This window comes from Suricata suricatta, chromosome 2 (genome assembly GCF_006229205.1).
Source record: "Suricata suricatta isolate VVHF042 chromosome 2, meerkat_22Aug2017_6uvM2_HiC, whole genome shotgun sequence".
NCBI lineage: Eukaryota > Metazoa > Chordata > Mammalia > Carnivora > Herpestidae > Suricata > Suricata suricatta.
Window position 1 is genome coordinate 181,964,425 of NC_043701.1, and position 21,291 is coordinate 181,985,715.

A 21,291-nucleotide genomic window follows, 5' to 3' on the forward strand; every position below is an offset into this window, starting at 1 on the left:
TTAGACCTCAGAAAAACATAACGCACCTCAGAGAATTATGTAGTCAATTAATAGGCCTCCCAGGAATCTTAAGGGAGTTTTCCCTTAGGAGAAGCTCGAGGGAGAGCAGGCTTTATCTCAAAGATATTTACGACTGAAGCTTTTGTCTAAAGGACTAAATCTCCCCTAAGTTTGTAGGAGAACTATAAACTTAAAAAAAAAAAAACACATTGGCGAGGATAATACCACCTTGGACTGGGAGGGAGAGACGTCATACAAGATGGAGAGAGGCAAGGGGACCCCCAAAGATCTCCTGGCAGGAAGCAAGCTGAGAACATTTTGCAACTGCTAACCAAGTTGCCTTTTATAGAAGGAAAAAGGACGACTTAGCTAGCAGAGCCCAGAGCCCAGAGGATACAGCCAAGAGCCCAGGCGCTAGAAGGACTGAGGCCTTATTTTTAAAAACTCATGGCATTTTCCTGGCTGGATTTCAGAATCGGTATGGGGACTCCTCTGTGCCTTCCATTTTCCCCATTCCACAGTGTCCATTCCACTGCTGTCTGTTGGGTGTGTGAGGGCCACAGAGCTCTTCTCCGTGCAGGTTTCCAAGGTCATGAGTCTCCAAGAACAGAAGTGTCCTTGAGCTGTTGAGGAACCACATGAGGGGAAGGAGGTTGGATCTGAACCTGACTCAGATTTAGAGCGAATACTTTAGGGAAATGGGCCTTGGGGAGGAGGTTAGGGGAAAGTTGAATGTATTTTGGTTATGGGAGAAATGTAAATCATTTCTGGAGGGAAGACAGAACATACGGGTTTTAAAGTATGTCCACAAGTCCTTTGATACACCTTCCTTCAAGACGCAAAGTTTAATTCCCCTCCCTTTGAATGGTGGCCAGGCCCGGTGATTCCTGTTTGTGGAACCGAGTAAGGTAGAAATGGCAGTGTGTGACTTTGGAAGTAGACCCTTGATAGATTTTAGATTTATTTCCTCTTCGGCTTATTTCGGTTTTTGACTTTTTGATAGTTCCTTGATTGATTTAACAATTATTTTTGGCTTATTTATTTTCAGCTTCTTTTAAGAGTGATTTTGGTCTACTCAGGTTTTCCTAATCAACCATCAACCATTTGGTTTACATTTTAAAATCTCTTGGGGCACCTGGGTGGCTCAGTCGGCTAAGCATCCAACTTTGGCTCAGGTCATAATCTCCCCATTCATGGGTTCGAGCTCCGTGTCAGGCTCTGTGCTGACAGTTCGTAGCCTGGAGCCTGTTCCGGATTCTCTGTCTACCTCTCTCTCTCAACCCATCCCCCCCTCACGCTCTGTCTCTTTGTCTTTCTTTCTCTCTTGAAAATAAATAAACATTTTAAAAACTGTTAAAAAATATAAATGTCTTATCTTAGAGTTGCTTATGCTGAATGTTCAAAGTTATTATAGTTGTGTGTGTATCCTTTCTCATCTGTAATGAGGCGCTTCTGTCATTCATTGATTTACTGATTAGATTTTTTGGAGGCTTCTCTGTTTTACTGTTGTTGTTGTTTTACAGAAACATTGCTTGGACAAACATCTTTTTCATATATTCCAGTTGTGCTATTTGCTTCTTGATCAATTTCTCTACAGTTTTCTTTCTCTTTCAGTTCCTCAGTTGAATGGTATGTGTATTTAAAGTTTTTTTGACATAATAGTAAGCGCAGGAGCATATGACTAAGGATTTTACTTGTAAAGTTTCCACTGTCGTTATTATATAAAAGTCCTGCAATTGCAGTTCTGATTTTCTATGGTCTCACGTGTTCGCTTGAAAACTATAGAGGACGGATAGGTTTTGCTTCCAAATGGTTGACGTTTTTTATTACACCTTTGTAATTCCGCTACACTGTGGTCTGAGAAGGTGACCTCAGCATTCTTCACTTTTTAGAATATTTTTCATTTATGAAAAATGAACATGGCCCGTGGATATTTTGAAATGATGTAGTTATCTAGCAAGTATAGAGTTTTATGTTTACATATTATTTTATATATTTAGATACACACGTGTGTATAATACAAAACATTAACAAAATCTTATGCATATGTGTGGTTCTGTCATACTCTCGATTTTTCCAGAGGCAGGAACATACAAATCTCCTCTGCGAGGCTCTTCCTGCCCTGCGCCACAGGAGACAGCTTTCTCCATTCACCTCACGAGCCCCACATGGCGCTGTCACTCTGTGGGTCCCGCTCCCTGAGGACAGCCAGCTGGCTCCGCGTTCCCAGGACCACACTCGCCCCCCCATGCTTGGCACAGAGCAGTAAACGTCTTTTGAACAATATGTTATTCTACTACATACAGCAGGACGTGTTTATTGAATGACATATTTCCAAAGCCAACAGTTTATCCTCGAACGTTGTGTTTTATAGAAGAAAACACATATCTACTTTTTCAGCCAAAGTACTCTATTACCTTTTGTGTTAAAATTCAGCCCTGGTCCCAGATCCGTGGCCATGAACCCTTTTCCAACTTCAGTCTTGTCAAGCTTCATTATTCTCAATCCAGTGTGACACCTGGCGCTTCAGAAGACATCCACGGCCTTGCTCAAATTATCTAGTCCCTGCAGGTAGCAGTCCGGGTAAATGGCTGCTGCCCGTGGAGGTCTGGTGTCCCCAGGAGACTTAAAATCCAGTGCGTTCAGCTCGCAACTATTTGCCCAACGCTTACCTACTGACGCTAACCATTGTTCCATATGTTATGTGCAAGATACCATAGGGTATATACAAGACATTTCCTAAGAAAGAATAGTTACCCTTTTCTTAAATATATGAGGACAATTCTTTTTAGATTATTCTATTTTAATTGTATTAGCAACCGTGTAGGTTGTAACTTCTCCTCTTGACACCACTCAGTTTCAAGGATTCTTTAGAATTTGGGATTTCCTATTGCGATCGCTTTAATTTGCAAAAGGGTCCCTCGGCCAACATGTTGAAAGGCTGCTGCCAGCCCAGTGACTCCCCGAATGCTCAGTGGATCAACCCTGGTGGGGACTGAACGGCATAATTAGGCACACTGTACATGGAAGGCATCTAATCATTACTTGAGAACTTGACTTGAGAGCTTTCATCCTGCAGAAGAAAGAGGGCAACTCTGGCTAAATGATCTTATTCTTTAAAAAAAAAATTTTAGTCCATTTTTTTTTTAGAGAGAATATGAGTAGAGAAGGAGCAGAGAGAGGGAGAGAGAGAGGATCCCAAGCCGACTCCACACGTTCAGCGCAGAGCATGATGCAGGGCTACATCCCACGAACCACGAGATCATGACCAGAGCCGAAAATCAAAGTCAGTCACTTAACCAACTGAGCCCCATCCCAGGGGCCCCTAAATGATCATATTCTAATTCCCAACCTCAGTGCTCATAGAGAGATGATGACATTTATACGCAAAAGGAAATGTTTTGATTTACTTTATTGTGGAAGAGAGCCACAGTGGGGTATACAATCCTCTTCTACTTAGAGCTCTCTGACACAGATTTCCGTCCGAAGAGGGCAATGCAATCAGCTTGTTGGACACGTATTTTTATAACGCTTGTAGCTATGCCCTCTGCTGAATGTCAGAGGTACATTGTGGTTAAGAAAAGTACATTAACCTATAATAATTTGGGCATGTTTTGACCAACGATGGAATGTAAAGCATTTAAAAAAATGTTCTCATAAAGGGAACTTTATTTACTTCCCTTTTTTTTGTTGTTGTTTTAATGTGGTCACATCATTTCTGTCACTTTCATGGGTCAAGAGGCATGACTAATCTCATGGTACTTCATTCTGTCTATTGTATTATGAAGATGACTTCTAAACACCCTAAATATTACACTCCTGGCGACAGACACGAGTGGAGGCTCTTGTGAGGGTCTGCGTCATCCACCCGGGAGCCCTCGAGGAGGTGGGGGTGGGGGGGAGAGGGATGCGGGGACCTGCCAGGAGGGAGTATGCTTTGAAAAATTTCTTTCAATTCTTTCACCAGAAAATGTCCCCTGTGCAACAGAAAGAGGTTATAACGGTTCATAAATTTGTAACAAATCTGTTGATGATAAAATAATTCCTGTTGAACAAGAACAGTTAAGAGATGCTAAAAATAAAAAATAAAAATAAAAAAAGGGTGCCCTCGCTTGCCCTCTTCCATCGCTTGCTAGTAGCTGAACTTTATTGTTTTTACGGAGGCATGGTTTAATTTTTCCCTCTGAACATTTAGGTGGCTAGAGCTCGAACTAATTAAAACAAACATTAAATAAGGATTGAAGACCCTGACAAAAAGGTTTATTCTGGTTTTATTTTCCATGCCAGCTGAAATGCTATCGGATGAGGCGTTCTCCTTTGGTTGCTCTACATCATTGAGTATTTCCACCGTCAGGGTGCCTGCAGATGAGAACATCCCTCTGGAAGAGACTCTTGGAAGTGCTGTTACAATAGAAGGGTGAACCATTCTCTACCTCTGTCCCCTGCCCCCCCCCCCACCATGATACTCAGCTTACTTGCTTTGAATTTATAGGCTTTAAGTCTTCTTTGTTGATGGAAGAGGCAAGATAAATGTTCCCAGAAACATCCAGGAGTTGGGAGAAGCAATGAACATGTGATGTGCACCTCCTGTGAGCCAGTCCCTTCTTGGCATTTGATGACCACCACTCCCTCTGCCACCATGACATCGTGGAGGGGTATTCCAGCCCTCAGAGAGTGGATGAGGTCTAGGAGGACCTGGAGGAGCCAAGGACTCTTCTCAAGGTCATATTATGTATGAGTTGCCTTGCTTTCAACATGGCCTGGAAAAATCTTATGTGTTACATGGTCAGTGTCCTTCCATTTTCCACAAGGCTGTGTGGACCCCATCCTGCTTCTCGTCTACTTCCTCTGTGGCCCGTGTGGGGACCCCCTTGTGGCCCCAGCTCCCTTCAGCACAGAAAAAAGGAACTGAAGAGAAAAGAAAATGTTCAAATGTCCTTAATGGAAGGTTCTCGTGCTTTATTCAGACCCAGACCCACAGAGTCTGCTGGGCTGGGGAAATGGGGGGTCCGTTAGGGCTTCTCTGCTCTGCTCAGCTCTCTAGTGAATTTAGAAGCCTTATCTCTGACTCCACACGGACCACCGGAGCCCCATGCTCCGGCATTCAGAGAGACCCTTCCACTGTCATTCAGCTGTGCCATGTCCCGCCTTCCTGGTCAAACCAGCCTGTCACCTGTTCTTTCTTACCTCCACTACCACTGAGTGCAGGTGAATTTTTCCCTCCCCAGCCAGGATAATTCCTAGGGCTAAAGGTCCCCGGCTACACTGCTTCGGCTCTCCTGGTGGCCGGTACTTAGTGCCTGCTGGCTTCGCCTCTTCCCACTGTTCCACGCAGCACTTTTCCCTGTTAGGAGCATCCTATTCGTTTGGTCTCCTGATTTTCTCCCCACCCCCTGACGCTCCTCTTGAGAACCTTGGTTGGGTCTTTGTCCCCTGTCCCAGCTCCAGACTCATGGCTCCTCTCGCTCTGGTTGTCAACTCAGACCTTGTCCTGAGCCTCAGATGCGCACATTCAGCCACCTGCACACAGCTCCGTGCACCCACCCCATAGGACTTTCAGTGTCACGTGCTTATGCAGGCTTTTCTTGCTCTGCCTCCCCACCTGCTTTGGCCACTCTGTGCCCCGGAGGCCGGCTGGCAGGGCCCCTGCCATGGGCTTCCTCACCCTCTACTTTAAGAGGTTACCAGGTTTGGGGAGGTTAAGGCTGGGTGTTTCTATCCAGATCCCCCCCCCCCATGGGCAAGGCATTGACTTTGTGCCCCCTTCCACACAGCTATTCTCTCTGACTTTACCTTCTGGCATTGAGGTGGTGCTAGCCTCCCCATGCCTGTTTTCTGGCACCTTTACCACAACTTCTTGCCCCTTAAATCCTGCCCACATGTTTTAAAACACACACACACACACACACACACACACACACACACACACACACATATATATGTGTGTGTGTGTGTGTGTGTATGTAAGTTTATTTATTTTGAGGCAGAAAGAGAGCGTGAGTTGGGGCGCCTGGGTGGCTCAGTTGGTTAAGCCTCCGGCTTCGGTTCAGGTCAGATCTCACGTTCGTGGGTTCGAGCCCCGCGTCAGGCTCTGTGCTGGCAGCTAGCTCAGAGCCTGGAGCCTGCTTCCGGTTCTGTGTCTCCTTCTCTCTCTGCCCCTCCCCCTCCTTCTCTCTCTGTATCAAAAATAAATAAAATGTTAAAAAAATAAAAAAAAAGAAAGAAAGAGCATGAGCAAAGGAGGGAAGAGAGAGAGAAGGAAAGAGAGAGAGAATGCCAAGCAGGCTCTGTGCTGTCAGCATGGAGTCTGATTCAGGGCTTGAACTCACGAGCCATGAGATCATGACCAGAGCCGAAATGAAGAGTCAGATGCTAACTGACTGAGCCACCCAGGTGCCCCTTTTTAAACATATATGTATTTTAAAGACTCCTGCCCACATTTTGATCACTAGTGACTGCTGTCACCCCCTCGGTTACCTTCTGGCTGTGTCTTCTGTTCCCTGTCGGCCAGTGTGGCGCTCCCCATTGGCTCTACTTCTCCTTGCCTACCTCGTGCCCCCTCCGCCAGCCCTCCCTCCCTGGCTCCCTGGGTGGCACATCCTCACCAGCCCATCTGCCCTCCCCCCTGCTCCCTGGGTGGCACATCACTGCCGGGGGGCCCAGCCAGGACACTGGGGCTCCTCCAGGACTTCTTGCTCACGCCCATAGCCATTCCTCTTTTTTTTTTTTTAAGTTTATTTATTTATTTTGAGAGAGAGATAGAGAGAGAGAGCAGGGGAGGGGCAGAAAGAAGGGGAGACAGAATCCCAAGCAGGCTCCACAGCATCAGTGCCGAGCCTGTTGTGGGGCTCGAACCTGTGAACCATGAGATCAAGACCCGAGTCAAGATCAAGAGTTGGGTGCTCAACTGACTGAACCACCCAGGCGCCCCCACCCATATCCATTTCATCCAAGCTCTCTGGACCCCATACCCTTCCATGCTCCATCCCTGTGGCTACAGGCCTTGTTTGGACCCCACGTCCCCCTCCGGACACCTGAGTGGCCACTGCCCCATCTCCTACCCCCCACACCCATCCTTCAATCCATCCTTTGTGTTGCAGTCAGAACGAGTATTTCTAAAACACAAACTTCATATGTCACTCCCTCCAGGACACCCTTACTGAGTTTCCATGGGCCTCAGGATGACCCCCACATGAGCCTAGGGTCTCCCAGTTCTGATGGGTCCTTCCAGCATCATCTCTCATGGCCACCACTCCAGTCGTACTGAACTTGTTTCACACTGCCCAGGCACTGCAGTGCACCTGGCAACACCAGCCTATTCCTCAGCATCTTAGACATCATTTCTGCCAGGAAGCCTTCCCTGATGTCCGTCATGGCTGCTATTTTGGTCCTTCGTTAGCTTTCTGGACACCATCCTTCCCCTCCTCCTCCTTCTCATCAGGAGCTGTGGTTTATCAGACACTTTCTCCATGACAAGAATTTGCTAAGCACCCAGTGTGAATTATCTCCTTTAACATGCACGGGATCCCCGAGAGGGGCTCTGGCACCTGTATGCTGTATTGTAACGGACCATTTGCTCAACGGGTGGCTGGACCGGCAAACTTCTCCTGATATAAACACTTCAGGCTCTGTGGGCCATACGGTCTCTATTGCAACTACTTAACTCTGCCAACTGTAGCCTAAAGCAGCCACAGACCACACGTAAATAAAGGAGCTTGGCCGCATGCCAATAAAACTATTTACAATGACGGGCGGCGGGTGTGTTGTTGTTTGCTGAGCCTCACTCTAGAGTAGACTACACAACTCGTGAAGACAGGGGCTGGATGTACTGGTCCCCACCGTGACCCCAGCATGGGGGCCAGCACGTGATGGTACTTGACTGCTGCCTCCAAGAAGACACTTGAGGTACAACAAGTAATGGGAAAGACCTGCGTGTCTGGGGTTGCTGCGAAAGCTGATTTTCTTGCTCAGCATGCCATCGTCACTCAAGAAAGCCCCCCTTTCGTGAAAACTGAGGTCCACGTGACACCACGTGACTTACCCACCAGCGCTTTCCCCCTCCCCACTCCCAGGAGCTGTGGGCAGAAGCTGCAACTCCCCTCTGATGGGTGAGCCTTCAATTACCATCGGTTTCCATCTCCACAATGGTGGACTCTCTGTCACCTTCTCTGCCCACCCAGAGTCCCCATTTGGCAAGGTCCACCTTAAATCTCTCTCTCTCTCTCTCTCTCTCTCTGTCTCTCTCTCTGTCTCAACAACCCTCCGGATTCAGGGGATGCTTTGCTCTAGACCCCACCCAACCCTGGAGGCACCCCCGCCTCTCTCCAGCTCCAAGAGGTCCCTGCCCAGCCTCTCCCAGGGCCACCTCCTGGCTCTAACGCAGTCAGTCTCTGCAATCCCCAGCCCTCTCTTAGGGGACCTCCTTTGAAAGCGGGACTCCCCCCACATTGTATTGAGAATGTCTCTCTGTTCCACCGATTTTGAAAAATTTTAAATGCAGAGTCACTGCAGGATTTTGATCAGAGGGTGAGGTGATGAAAATGGTGTTTTAGGAAACCTCATCCGGCCAGCCCTGGAACTGGGGACTGATCACCCCAGACAGGGAGGCAGGGGGCTATCTAAATGCAAGATCACACATTCTCAGGGAGTGGTGTTCAAACAATTTCATGCTCGAGAAGAGAGAAAATCATCTCATATTTCAGAAAACCTCACCGCAACACCTCCCTTCACTTGACATCACCCTCGCCGGTCATGGACTCCGCTAGAGCACAGGAGTCTCTTGACATCCACCATTGCCAACATTGTCCTTCTCTGTCTTCCCCCACATTACACACCTGTCCGCACCTGACGCGGCTCAGATCTACTGGTCTGAGCTCAGTGAAAATGGAGACTGTTCTCTTTTAGTCCCCAGTGCCTGGCCCAGCCCAGGGGCAGTGTCCATACATAGCTATGGACCTGAACGGGCTCTCCAGACAGAGGTAGGAGCATCAATAGGTGAAGGGCTGTGGTTGGCGCCAACAGGTGGAGGCCGCCTGGGGGTCTGCCCTGGGTCTCCTCCTTGGAGCAGGTCAGCACTGCCCCTCGCCCAGCACCTGTGCCCTGAGCTAGGCACCCCTGGCTTGTCCCGCCTCCCCGGGTGCCCCACTGGCTGGCCTCAGTGCTGAGCCACACCGGGCACATCACCCGTGGCTGTGGCCTCCCCACAGCCTTGTCACCCCCACTGCTGGATCATAAGATTTACGTCCTAAACTTCCTGGCATGAATCTCTTAACAAAATAACTGCAAAGGTGACTTGTTTGTGTTCCCAGCATTAAATAATACAATTCCAGATGCTTCCAAGGTTCACGACAGTGCTTTCCGGTGTCCTTAAATGCTGCCTGGGTTTTGTCAGATTGCCTCTGCGGGCAGTGTAGACTCACTTGAAATGTGGACCTTCATCAGATCTGGCACACAACTGCACACCCACCTACCACGGAGCAAACCCTCCCTGCATATGTGTGGAGCGAAGGAGGAAATCGCTCACGAAGGAGGGCTTTAGTGCCACAGCCACGGCAGGACCCGGAATGGAGTGTCACCAACAAACACTATGGGGCACATCGTGTCAGGAAGCAGTTCTAAGATTCTTCATTTCTAAGGACTCTTATTTTTTTTGAAGTCCACTAATTTTTTTTCACTTTTTTCCTGTACTGGTGTTTCTGTTTCTCTTATGTCTCCTGGGGGAATTGAGCCGCCAGGTTAATTTTCTTGGAGCGTGACTTCCATCCCAGAATGACAGGACTGCTCGCTCAAGCAGCTGACTGCCCCCCGCCCAGCTGCCTGTCCCGCTCCTTGGGGACGAGTCCTTGGGGCTGCACGGCCCCGCCCAGGCCTCCAGACCAGTCTTATCCCACCTGTCCTGTCTCATCTGGAACGCTCTGTGGGTCCACTTCTCATTCCTGGGACCTTCTTGTGTCCCTGCGTCTGAGCCTCTGCCCGGGCGCCTGCGCCCTCACAGAAGGCCCTGTGCGCATCTCCCTCACTCTGACCCCGCGGGTCCTCCCTGAGGCGTCCCTTCTAGATCCTGGTCCCACTCCAGGGGCTTCAGCTTTCGGATTACATCCCTTCGGGGAACAGGGAACCAGGAGGACAGGGTTCTGGAGCCAGTCCCCCATGACATGGACGGGTCCTTAGCATCACTGGGTGAGGTTTTCTTGTACATGAAGGACGGGGCGGGCCATTCGGTACAGGGCTCCGTCTGTGTTCAAGACACTGGGGCTGGGAGGGCGCTTCCCTTTTCAGATTTTCTGTGTGTGTGTGTGTGTGTGTGTGTGTGTGCGTGCGCACGCACGTGCATGCGTGCACGCCTGTGTGCGGTTATAAAAGTAGTACATGTTCATTTAAACATTTAGAAAGATCCAGAATTCTCTAAAGAGGAAAATCCCCAGAAATGCTCCCACCAGAGATAATTACTGGAAATGGTTTTTAGGATTTTCTATATAAATTCTCATTTTATTTTTTAGCATAAGAAATGGACTTAGACTAGAAATGTTTACTTCCATCAAAAGCAACCGTTTCCACCAGAAGTTACGGGATTGCCTCATCTTTTGGGACAGTTGCAGTGGATTCCATACTGCCCTGCGCAGAGCCTCCTTCAGGAACTGAGTGCTCATCCCCCCGCCGCCCAGAGAGCTGCCTGCCCAGTGCACAATGCAGGCCAACCAGGCACCAGTCCTTGGTGTGAAGGAGGGTCTGGTTCTGGTCCCACCCTCTCCCGTGGCGGATGGATGAGGCCCTGTGAGGACCTGGTGGCCTTGCCCTTGGGAGTCTCTGACAGACATGATGAGCTGAGGTCTCTTTTGCACCAGCATCTACTCCAGCCCTGTGTCCTCCGTGTTCTTGGAGACCTAGCTCTTCCCGGCAGACCTCCGGGGGTGCAAATCTCTGCCTCCTGTCTAACTTCCCGGACATCAGACCCATTTTAAGTTTCATTTCACGGATGCACCAACATGTAAGCACTGTCCTCAGACACGTTCATATATTCCCATGTTTCACTGTTTCAAAGATGTTGAACTTGACATTCCTGACCGTCCATCTCTCAACAAATTTCTGATTACTTCCCTGGGGTCACAGAGTACAGCGTGCCTTCAGGTGACTCTTACAGGAGATCTGCGAGACTCCATGAGGCGGGAACATTTTTCGGAACTAGGCTGAGATTCCACTTCTGTCTCTCACGGTGTGGGCCCTGCAGGATGGCGCTGAGGGTCGTGAGGAAGCAGCTAGAGCCGCAGCAGGGACGAAAGCGGGGGGCGCTCGCTGCACCCCTGGGCCAGCTTCCTTAAGAACGCCCTTGACGAGGGGCACCTGGAGGGCTCAGTCAGTTAAGCAGCTGACCTCAGCTCTGCTCATTATCTCATACTTCGTGGGTTTGAGCCCCGTGTCAGGCTCTGTGCTGACAGCTCAGAGCCTGGAGCCTGCTTCCAATTCTGTGTCTCCCTCTCTCTCTCTGCCCCTCCCTTGCTTGTGCTCTGTCTCTCTCTCTCTCAAAAATAAACATTAAAAAATTAAAAAAAGAATACCCTTGATGAAACAGCCAAAACTATTGATTTGATTAAATCCCGACCCTCTGCACATCTCTTCCGTGTTCCAGGGAACGTGAACGAGACTCCCATGGCCAGTCCAGCACCTGCGTCCTCTCGCTGAGCAGCACGTGTGCGATGGCCTCTGTTCCGAGCTGAGCGAGCCGCTTCTTCCTGGGACACCATTTTCACTTCAAAGGCTGCCTGACAGACAATACCATGGCTATTCAGACTGGGGTATTTGCTAGACGTTTTCTCAAAAATGAACAAAGTGAGCCTGCCATTTCAAGAAAAGCAACTGACAGTCCTTTTTTTTTTTTTTTTTTTTTTTGCCAGTGAGAAAATTCACGCTTTCAAGTGAAAATTGGAATTTTGGAACACTTATATCTGCCACCAGGAGCTTGACAGTTTCCCAGGACTTGAGGGGCTCCGCCATCGAGATTGGTGGGAATGTTAACAAATGTAACTTCTTGGTATCGTCTAGTGAGCTGTTTCAGCATTTGGACGGTCTGCATGACTCAGGGAGCCAACGGATTTCCAAGTAGCCAATGGATAGCAAAAAAAAATCACGTGTGGATGAAAAAAAATCCATTGAAAGTACAAAATGGACCAATGTACTTAATTTAGTAGAGTAGAAAATGGTTATTGATGGGGTGTCTGTTTCTACACTGCAACTGACTCTAAGAACCTATAACTTTTTGAGTCTTGGTGTGGTATGTAAGAATACATATAATTATGTAAAAAGCCTATTAAAATATTGGTCTCTTCGCCAATTTTCTTGATGTACTTCAACCAAAAGCAACATATGACAACATACTTCATGTAGAAGCAAATATGCCATCCAGCTGTCTTCTAGGAAATCCGACAGAAGATACATAGAAATGCTACACTCTTCGTTGCCTTTTTCTTTCGAAAACTATAGCTAATTTTTATCATTTGGTTATGTTAACACATACGGTTTTCTTATTCTTTTAAAATGTTTTAATAAACACTTATAAGCATCCTCACTTTAATTTCTAATACACTAAATGCAGAGAGACAGAACCCATAAAAACAAAAGCTATTTGGGGTCCTCAGTAGTTTTTTAGAATGTAAAGAGCTTCGAGCCTAAAAGGGTTGGGAACCGTTCGCACAGTACGTCTTTCTCCACATCCCCCAGTCTTCTCCAAGGACAGGAAGCTGGTGATCTCATAGCCATTGATTGCATCTCATTAGCTGCTACCCCAGATCCCACGCAGTGAACTAAATGCACCAGGAGAGGGTGCTCCCTCCCGCTCCCCCTCCATGTGGCGGGAGAGCGGACAGCCGGTGCAGGAGCTTTCTGCCCGCCCCATTCTCCTTCCTTCCCGGCCCCCTCAGCACCCACATGGACCTGACACCCTCACCTTCTCGGTGCCGAGAGGTCCTCAGTTTCAATACTTCCAACAGCTTTCTCTTCTTTGCAAAGCTTCTGATAGTGTTTCTCATGGGGTTCCATTGCTTGCCAACTATGTTGCAATTTTTCCAAGATTATTGCTTCCTTTTAAACTATTTTTTATGACACCTTTTGACATGTAAATTGTTTGGAATGTTTTATAGAACATAAACTTTTTTTTAAAGTTTACTTATCTTGAGAGAGAGACCAAGAAAGAGAGAGGGAGAGCGCTAACACAAGAGGGGGAGGGCCAGAGAGAAGGAGAAAAGGAATCCCAGGCAGGCTCTGCACCATGAGTGTGGAGCCCGAGGCGGGGGTCCAACTCAAGAAATGTGAGACTGTGACCTGGGCCAAGATCAAGAGTCGACTGCTTAACCGACTGCACCCCCAGGCACCCCAAAACATAAACTTTTAATTTTTTTTAATGTTTATGTATTTTTGAGAGAGAGAGAGCGAGCATGGGGGGAAGGTCGAGCAGAGAGAGAGGGAGACACAGAATCTGAAGCAGGCTCCAGGCTCTGAGCTGTCAGCACAGAGCCCAACGTAGGGCTCGAACTCTCGAACTGTGAGATCATGACCTGAGCCAAAGTTGTCTTAACTAACAGCCACCCAGGTTCCCCTCTTCACATTTCTTAAAGGCATTTTGGTTTTCTCAAATCTCTACAGCAAGAGCAACTTTTTCTGTCAAATGAAAATGAGAAATGCAAAAAAAAAAAAAAAAGCTTGCTCCCAATCATATGTCATTTATTGTGTAATGTTATAGGTCGATCGTTGTGCCCCCCAAGTTCATATGTTGATGTCTTAACTCCCATTCACTCAGGATGTGACCTTATGTGGAGACAGGGTCTTGACAGACGTCAGCAAGTTAAAATGAGGCCATGAGTGTGATCCCTAACCCGATATGACAGACGTCCATAGAAAAAGGGGAAATCTAGGCACAGACATACAGGGAGAAGGCAGTGTGGACATGAAGAGGGCTGTCTACAAGGCGAGGAGAGGACCTGGGATAGATCCTTCCCTCCCAGCTCTCAGAAGGAATCAACCTTACAGACAGTTGCCTTCAGACGTCTGGTCTCCAGAACTGTGAGATGTTTCTAGTTACATCTAGGCAGGGAGACTTTGTTTCAGCAGCCCACGCAGACTGATACCTACAACGAGCTATCCCCACACCGAGCAGCTTAGAATAGCCACTGTTTTATCTGTTCACCAGGCCGTGAGCCAGCAGGTTGGGCTGGCTTAGCAGGACTGCCCCTTGCTAGTCTCCCCCAAGATCCTTTATGTGACTGTGGTCATTCGCAACTCTGTTAAGACAGACATGGCCTACGATGGCCCACTCACATGCTGCCTGGGCGTGCCAGCCATCAGCAGACCCGGCTCAGTTCTGCTCCCTGTGGCCTCACAACCTCCTGTAGTGGGACAAGGTTTCTTGCCTTGGTGTGCTCAGAGCAGCACCTGCCAGGGGGCAGGAGCTGTAACTGCACAGTCTGCCTGGTCTGAGGCTCAGACTTCCATCAAGTTACTTCCCCTGAAATCCATTGTCAAAACAGGTCACAAGGCCCGTCCATATCAAGATGGGGGCACAGAGACTCCACTACGTGTGGGCCTAGAGGCAAAGCCACACTACAAAGGAATGTGTACATCTGGGTGGGACCAATGTGTGGCCATTAGAGTGATCTGCCATTCTGACTTTAATGGGAATGTCTAATGATTTATCATTAGTATGATGCTTGCTAGATGTTTCTAATAGATACTCTTAATTTTAGAAAATTTATTTCTACCCTCCAGTTAGGATTTTTAGCAGAAGCAGATGTGCGATTTTAGCAAATGTCTTTTTGGCATCCGTATAGACCTCCATAGACCATATGGTTTTCCCATTTGACCTCTTACTATAAGAAATGGCTGTGCTGGGCTTCCCGATGCTCTGCTCCTGTCTGTATACAGTTTATTTGATCTCTCCATGAAGGAGCCAGCTCCTTGAGGATGTAGACATCTCCGTATCTGTGTGCCGGCACACAGTAGGCTCACTATTGATGGCTGTTGAAATGACTTGTATCGATGGTCCTTTATTTATTTATTTATTTATTTATTTTTAAATAGTTTATTGCCAGATTGGTTTCCTTACAACATCCAGTGCTCTTCCCCACAAGTGCCCTCCTCCATCACCACCACTTCTTTTCCCCCCTCCCCCTTCCCCTTCAACCCTAAGTTCATTTTCAGTATTCAGTAGTCTCTCAAGCTTTGCATCCCTCTCTCTCCCCAACTCTCTTTCCCTCTTCCCCTCCCCCTGGTCCTCCATTAGGTCTCTCCTGTTTTCCTGTTAGACCTATGAGTGCAAACATATGGTATCTGTCCTTCTCTGCCTGACTTATTTCGCTTAGCATGACACCCTCGAGGTCCATCCACTTTCCTACAAATGGCCAGATTTCATTCTTTCTCATTGCCATGTAGTCCTCCATTGTGTATACACCACATCTTCTTGATCCACTCATCAGGTGATGGACATTTAGGCTCTTTCCATGTTTTGGCTATTGTTGACATTGCTGCTATGAACATTGGGGTACATGTGCTCCTATGCATCAGCAGTTCTGTATCCCTTGGGTAAATCCCTAGCAGTGCTATTGCTGGGTCATAAGGGAATTCTATGGATAGTTTTGAGGAACCTCCACACTGTTTTCCAGAGCGGCTGCACCAGTTTACATTCTTGATGGTCCTTTAAATTCAAGGCCATGTTCTCTGTTAGACCAGACAGGGCACTGAAGGGGCATTTGCTTCCTTAGCATCCACGCAGAGGGTTTCTGGACATGCTGAGCCCTGCACAGGCTGAGACAATACATCCCCCCACCCCCTCCTGTTCCTCTCTGCACTGTGGCACTCCACTGTCCTGCCGCATGGAGCTGTGCCCTTGCTTCATCGCTATCCGATGGCAGGGGTGTCTATAAGAACAGAGAAGGGAGATGATGTCTCTTTACAACGGCTTCTCTTTCTCCTCTGCAGCGCATGATTCTCCCCGACTAGGTTCAGGTAACAAGGAATTCTCTAGAGCAGTTCAACATTCACAAAGAAGGAGCCTCTAGGGGAATTCTAATGGGAGTTTTAGATCCCAGGTTTTAATTTTACCCTTATGATTTCACTGTTTTCAAAATTGGACTGGAAAAAAAATTGGGGGCAAAATAATACTGTTTCCAACTCTCTCTCCAGCATTTTGATCACGGCTCTAACTTCATTAGGACAGAATTCTATTTCATCGTCATGACTCACTACAACAGCTGAGGCAAGGCTTTCTGGAAAGATGCAGGCCTCGGGCTTCGTGCATCTCAGCTGGCTGCACACACGTCCTTGACCTGGAAGAATGGCTGAGGCCTAGGAAGACCATGGTCGTGCGGGCAGAGCCTGGAACCCCAGCATCCTGGGTCCACGGCCACACGCCCTGGGACGTGATGCAGCGAACTTCTGCTGAGCCAGGAGATGTAGATGGAAAGTTGATTTTGAGGAAGGGCAATCTGGTGTGAGCTTGAGGGCCCATGGAAGAGTCAGGCGGCCAGAGAAGACACCGGCTGGAGAGGGTCCTTGAGAACCTGGAGCCAGGATCCGAAGCTCCACCGGCATGGAGGCCAGGCATGCACCGTACACTCTGTCTAACTGTGTTGAAGACTCAGAGGCTCTGGGAGGGCACAGAGCCTCCCACCTTCTTCCCTCTTTCTTCCAGCGAACCCCTGGGGGGGCAGGCAGATGCCATAAACCCACCTCCCGATTCTGCTCCCGGCACCTCTTCGCTTTAAACAATCACCTGCTTATGACTCAGTTTATCCACCTCTGATAAGGGTTGTTGTAAGGATAAAAGAAGAAAGTACCTAAGTACCTGGTACCTTGACGGGGCTCGGTGCATGACTGTTGAGTAAGTGTAATTTCTTATCTATCGGCTTTCGATTGTTGCAGTAACAAAATACCAGACACAGAGGCGCAGTGGCAGTAAGGAAAACAAATGCGTCATGGTCCCACGGGGCCAAAACCTAGCCGTCAGCAGGACTCACTCCCTCGGGAGGACGCAGAGGAGAACGCGTGTCCTTGATTCTCCAGCTTCTAGAGGCTTCCCGCCCTCCTTGGTGTGTGATCCTTTCCTCCACCTTCAAAACCAGCAACACGGGCCGAGTTTTTCTCCAAGAACGTCTCTGATCCCCTCTTCTGTGGAATAGTAGAAAAGACATACATTGGTCTCTGCTCTCCCCGCCCCCTGCCCCCGCTCCTGGCACAGAGCTCTTAAAATTTCCATAATTTCCTAATGAGAAGAGTGCTAGGAACGTCTTTTGTTCTGATATTTGGTCTTTGACCCTGACTCCTGACATGAAACTCCTAAGTCCCTTGGAATTTTCTGGGTGATGGGAGTGTCTTTTGTCCTAATGCAGTGATACTCTGGGGATAGCTGCAGGATGGAGGCCAGGCACCAGAGAGACCACCCACGACTAGAGCCTGGAACTTTCAGCCCCACCCCCATGCTCTAGGAAGGGACTGAGGGCTGGAGACTGACTTAATGATCAGCCATGCCTTTGGGATGAAGCCTCCACCAAGAACTCACCCAAGGACAGGATTCGAAGAGCTTCTGGGGTGATGAGCACGTGGCGGTGCTGACAGAGGCCCATGGAGGGCACAGAGCCCCTCGCCCTGCCCCTGCCTCCCCCTCTGCATCCCTTCCATCCGGCTCTTCCTCAGTCACATCCTTTCCCTAATAAACTGGCAATTAGCAAGGACACTGTTCTCTTGAGTTCCGTGGGTCAATTTAGCAAATTAATTGAAGTTGAGGGAGGGTTGTGGGAACTTCTGATTTGCAGCCAAGTCTTCCAGAGGGTGAGAGGGACCCGAGGACCTGTTACCTGCAGTTGGAGTCTTAGGCGGGGATGTCCTGTGGGACCGAGCCCTCCCCCCATGGGGTCTGAGCTAATTCCCGCTAACATCGGACGTGAATTGAATTGTAGGCCACCTAGCTGGTGCTGTGGAGCGTTTCTTGGAGCGGGGAGAGCCCCCGATCTGCTGTCTGAAGTGTGGAGGGCGGGAGCTGTGGGACAGGGAAGGAGAGCCCCAGGAGGGGGAGTGAAGGTTTTGCAGAAGCAGCCTCCCCTTCCACGTTGAAGGACCCTGGTGATCACATCCAGCGCTCCCAAATAATCCGAGCTAATTTCCCTGTTTTCAGGTCAGCTGATTCGCAACCTTGATTCCATCGGCAGCCTTCATTCCCCTTGTCGTGGAACCCAACACACAGGTTCCAGAGGTTAGGACAGGGACGTCCTGGTGGCGGCCACCCTTCTGCCTGCTATCCCGTATAACTATTTTTATCATCGCAAAGACAAAAATAACAAAAGCAGCATCGTAAATACAGTAAGAACTCCATTGCACCGAGCTCCAGGTGTGGGGCCACGATTCACAGTGTGATGGCTGGGGGTGCAGATGCAGGGCCGGGCAGGACATGGGCTGGGGTCTCAGCTCACACACTCCCTGCCTGCCCAGTTGGACGGCTTTCTCGAATCCCTTTGGGCCTCTGTTTCCAAACGTGTAAAGTGGGACGAGATCTCTGTTCCTATCGTGTAAAGATGGCGGGAAACACTCTTAGGACTCCAGAGTCTGGCATTTGCGAAGTACTTTGCACCTTCCTTTGTTTGCCGTGATGTTCTGGGGCTCATACTCCGCAGTTTTGACGGGATGTGTGTACTTTCTTGCTCTTTTCTTTTGCTAGGCACTACAAGACATGTTTTTGTTTTTGTTTTGCTTATCTTTATCCAAATACACACCTTCTTTCTGACATCCTTACCTGGATAGCTAGACTGTGAGCTCTGCCCTCTTTTACAGATGCTCAGCCCCCGTGCCCATCCCACACCATCAGAGTCCTCTGTCCCTTTAGCAAGTCTGCAAGGCACAGTTTCTGTTTCTTTGCATTCCACTTGGCGTCACTGTTCTTGCCCCCAAGTCCCGTGCCCTCTTCTCCTAAAAGCCTCGGGAAGCTCCTGTGTTTCTCCCATATTTGAATGAAAATTCTTGCCATTCCCAAGAATCAACAGATGCCAATTTATATTCACAGGTGCCCATGCTAACGGCCGTTGCCACCATCACAGAGCCCACCATCCGAGGGGCTGTGTCTACGTGTGCTGCTGTGCATAGAAAACACACCCTGTTCTCGCCATTTTCCACTTTCAAAATCATCTCTACTATTATTTCCATCATAAGCCCAGAGTCCTCTCTCCCTGTCTCAGCCTTTGCTTCAGTTCTGACCACTTTTGTGCTTATCCGGAGCTTTGAAGTCAACACCATCTAACACTCCTCAAACTTAAACCCCAGCTCATCCAGCTGAAGAGCAGCCCCTTGCAGGGTAGGGTGGGGGCCGAGGACACAGCACGACCACTGACGCCGCCCGTTGACGGCGGCCGGTCGGCACTGACACTGCCGTGCTGCTCCTTCCGTGAAAGAGCCGAGGCACAAAACTCCCAGGTTCACGGTTCCCAGCTGGGCGGGGTTGCTGCAACAGGCTGCCTGGTGGGATGCGGAGCAGCCCCGGGGGCGCCGGGAGCACATCACTGAAGAGCTCTGTCTCCTCGCCAGGCTCTGAGGGAGGTGGGGCATCCGACTGTCAAACTCCAGTCGTGCTCCCTCTGCCGCAGAGGTGCCTCACAGGTACCACGACCCCCAGTGGGTCCAATGTGAAGGACCAGGGAAAACCGCAGGGTGAGCTAAGCTTGGTAGCACACAACACAAAACCAAACCTGGGAAGCTACCTGCACTCATGGTTTGCCAGAAATAAAACTGCTTCTTTAAGACAGTCTCTGAAAAGAGGTTGTCCGGGATGGGAGACCGACTTCTCGCTCACCTCCAGTTGTTTCCCGCAAACTAGGATCACGCCGGTGGTCTCCTGGTCTCTGTGTGCATTTCTGAGTTGGCTAAAGAGCTGACGATGTGAAAGTTCTAGGGTTTTGCTAAATTTCTATTTTTTAAGACTTTTAAAAATCTTTTTAAATTATTTTTTGAGAGAGAGCTTGCCTGAGCAAGAGAGGGGCAGAGAGAGAGGAAGAGAGAGAATCCCAAGTAGGCTCTGCACTGTCAGCACAGAGCCTGATGTGGGGCTCAAACCCAAGACCTGCGAAATCATGACCTGAGCTGAAGCCAAGAGTCAGATACTTAGCCCACTGAGCCACCAAGGCACTCCTAAATTTGTGTTTAGTCTTGTTTATGATTTCAAGTGAACAGTTCCACAATGAGTCACAGTTTTAACAAGACACTTGGAATGTCATGTGCTTTTGGGGAAGAGTTCTGTCTCCTTCTGGCAGATGAAAAAACAAGGAAGCCACTGTTTTGTGAAACTGGCCCGTGTTTGTGCATTGGCTCTCCCACGGCAAGATGAACACTGGGTGACCCACGTCCTTGGTCAAGCAGGGAAACACAAATGCTCAATCTTGATACAAGTGTTCCAGGATCTGGGAAAGAGAAGGCCAAAGTCAGTACATGCCCTCCGACCTGGGGCAGCTTTCCTAATCAGGGGTTGGGGAATGAGATTTCCCTGGGGCCAGGGTGGCGCAGGGGCTGCTGGGTAAGGACATGGCTTCCATACCCACACCCCTCGTCACATGTGGCAACTGGGTGCTGGGAGTCAGCTGGGCTCCTTTCGTTCCGTTAAGGCTGCTTGTTTAATTTATTTTTTAAATTGATAACCCGTATTCTATAGGATAGAATGACTATCTCATATATAGATAGTTATAGGTTTATAGAAAATTTGGACAGAAAGCACCGGGCATTCCCCAGTGCCCCCTCCCCCAGCAGCTGCCCCTCCTCTTGGCACCTCGCGCCATCTTGTTACGGCTGATGAACCAATATCGACCCATTATTGGCCACTGAAGTCCATAGTTTACATTCGGGTCTTTCCATGTGCTGTGTGTTCTGTGCGTTTTGACAAACACGGATGTCATGCATCCACCGTCACGGTGTCACACGGGATGCCTTCACAGCCCTAAAGATCCCGGGCCTGAGCCCCGCTTTGTAGGACCCCAGGGGCAAGTGTCCCTACGTGTTCTGTCTTAGTCTTGTAGCAGTTGACCCTCTAGGGTCTTTGTTCCTTCTGGACACTACGGTTGCCTCCTCTGGGTCAGTCCTTCATCGGTCCTTGCACATCACCCCCCAGTTCGGAGGCTCACTCTCCTTCCCTGGCACCGTCTTGATGCCTTTCGCCCCCACGGGCAGCTCCGCGCTCACCACCTGTTTGCCTTTGCGTGGCTCCCTCTCGCTGGCTCGGCCTGACAGCCGGATGTTACTGACCCCTGTCTGGGCCTCCCCAGGGCCTCCATCCAC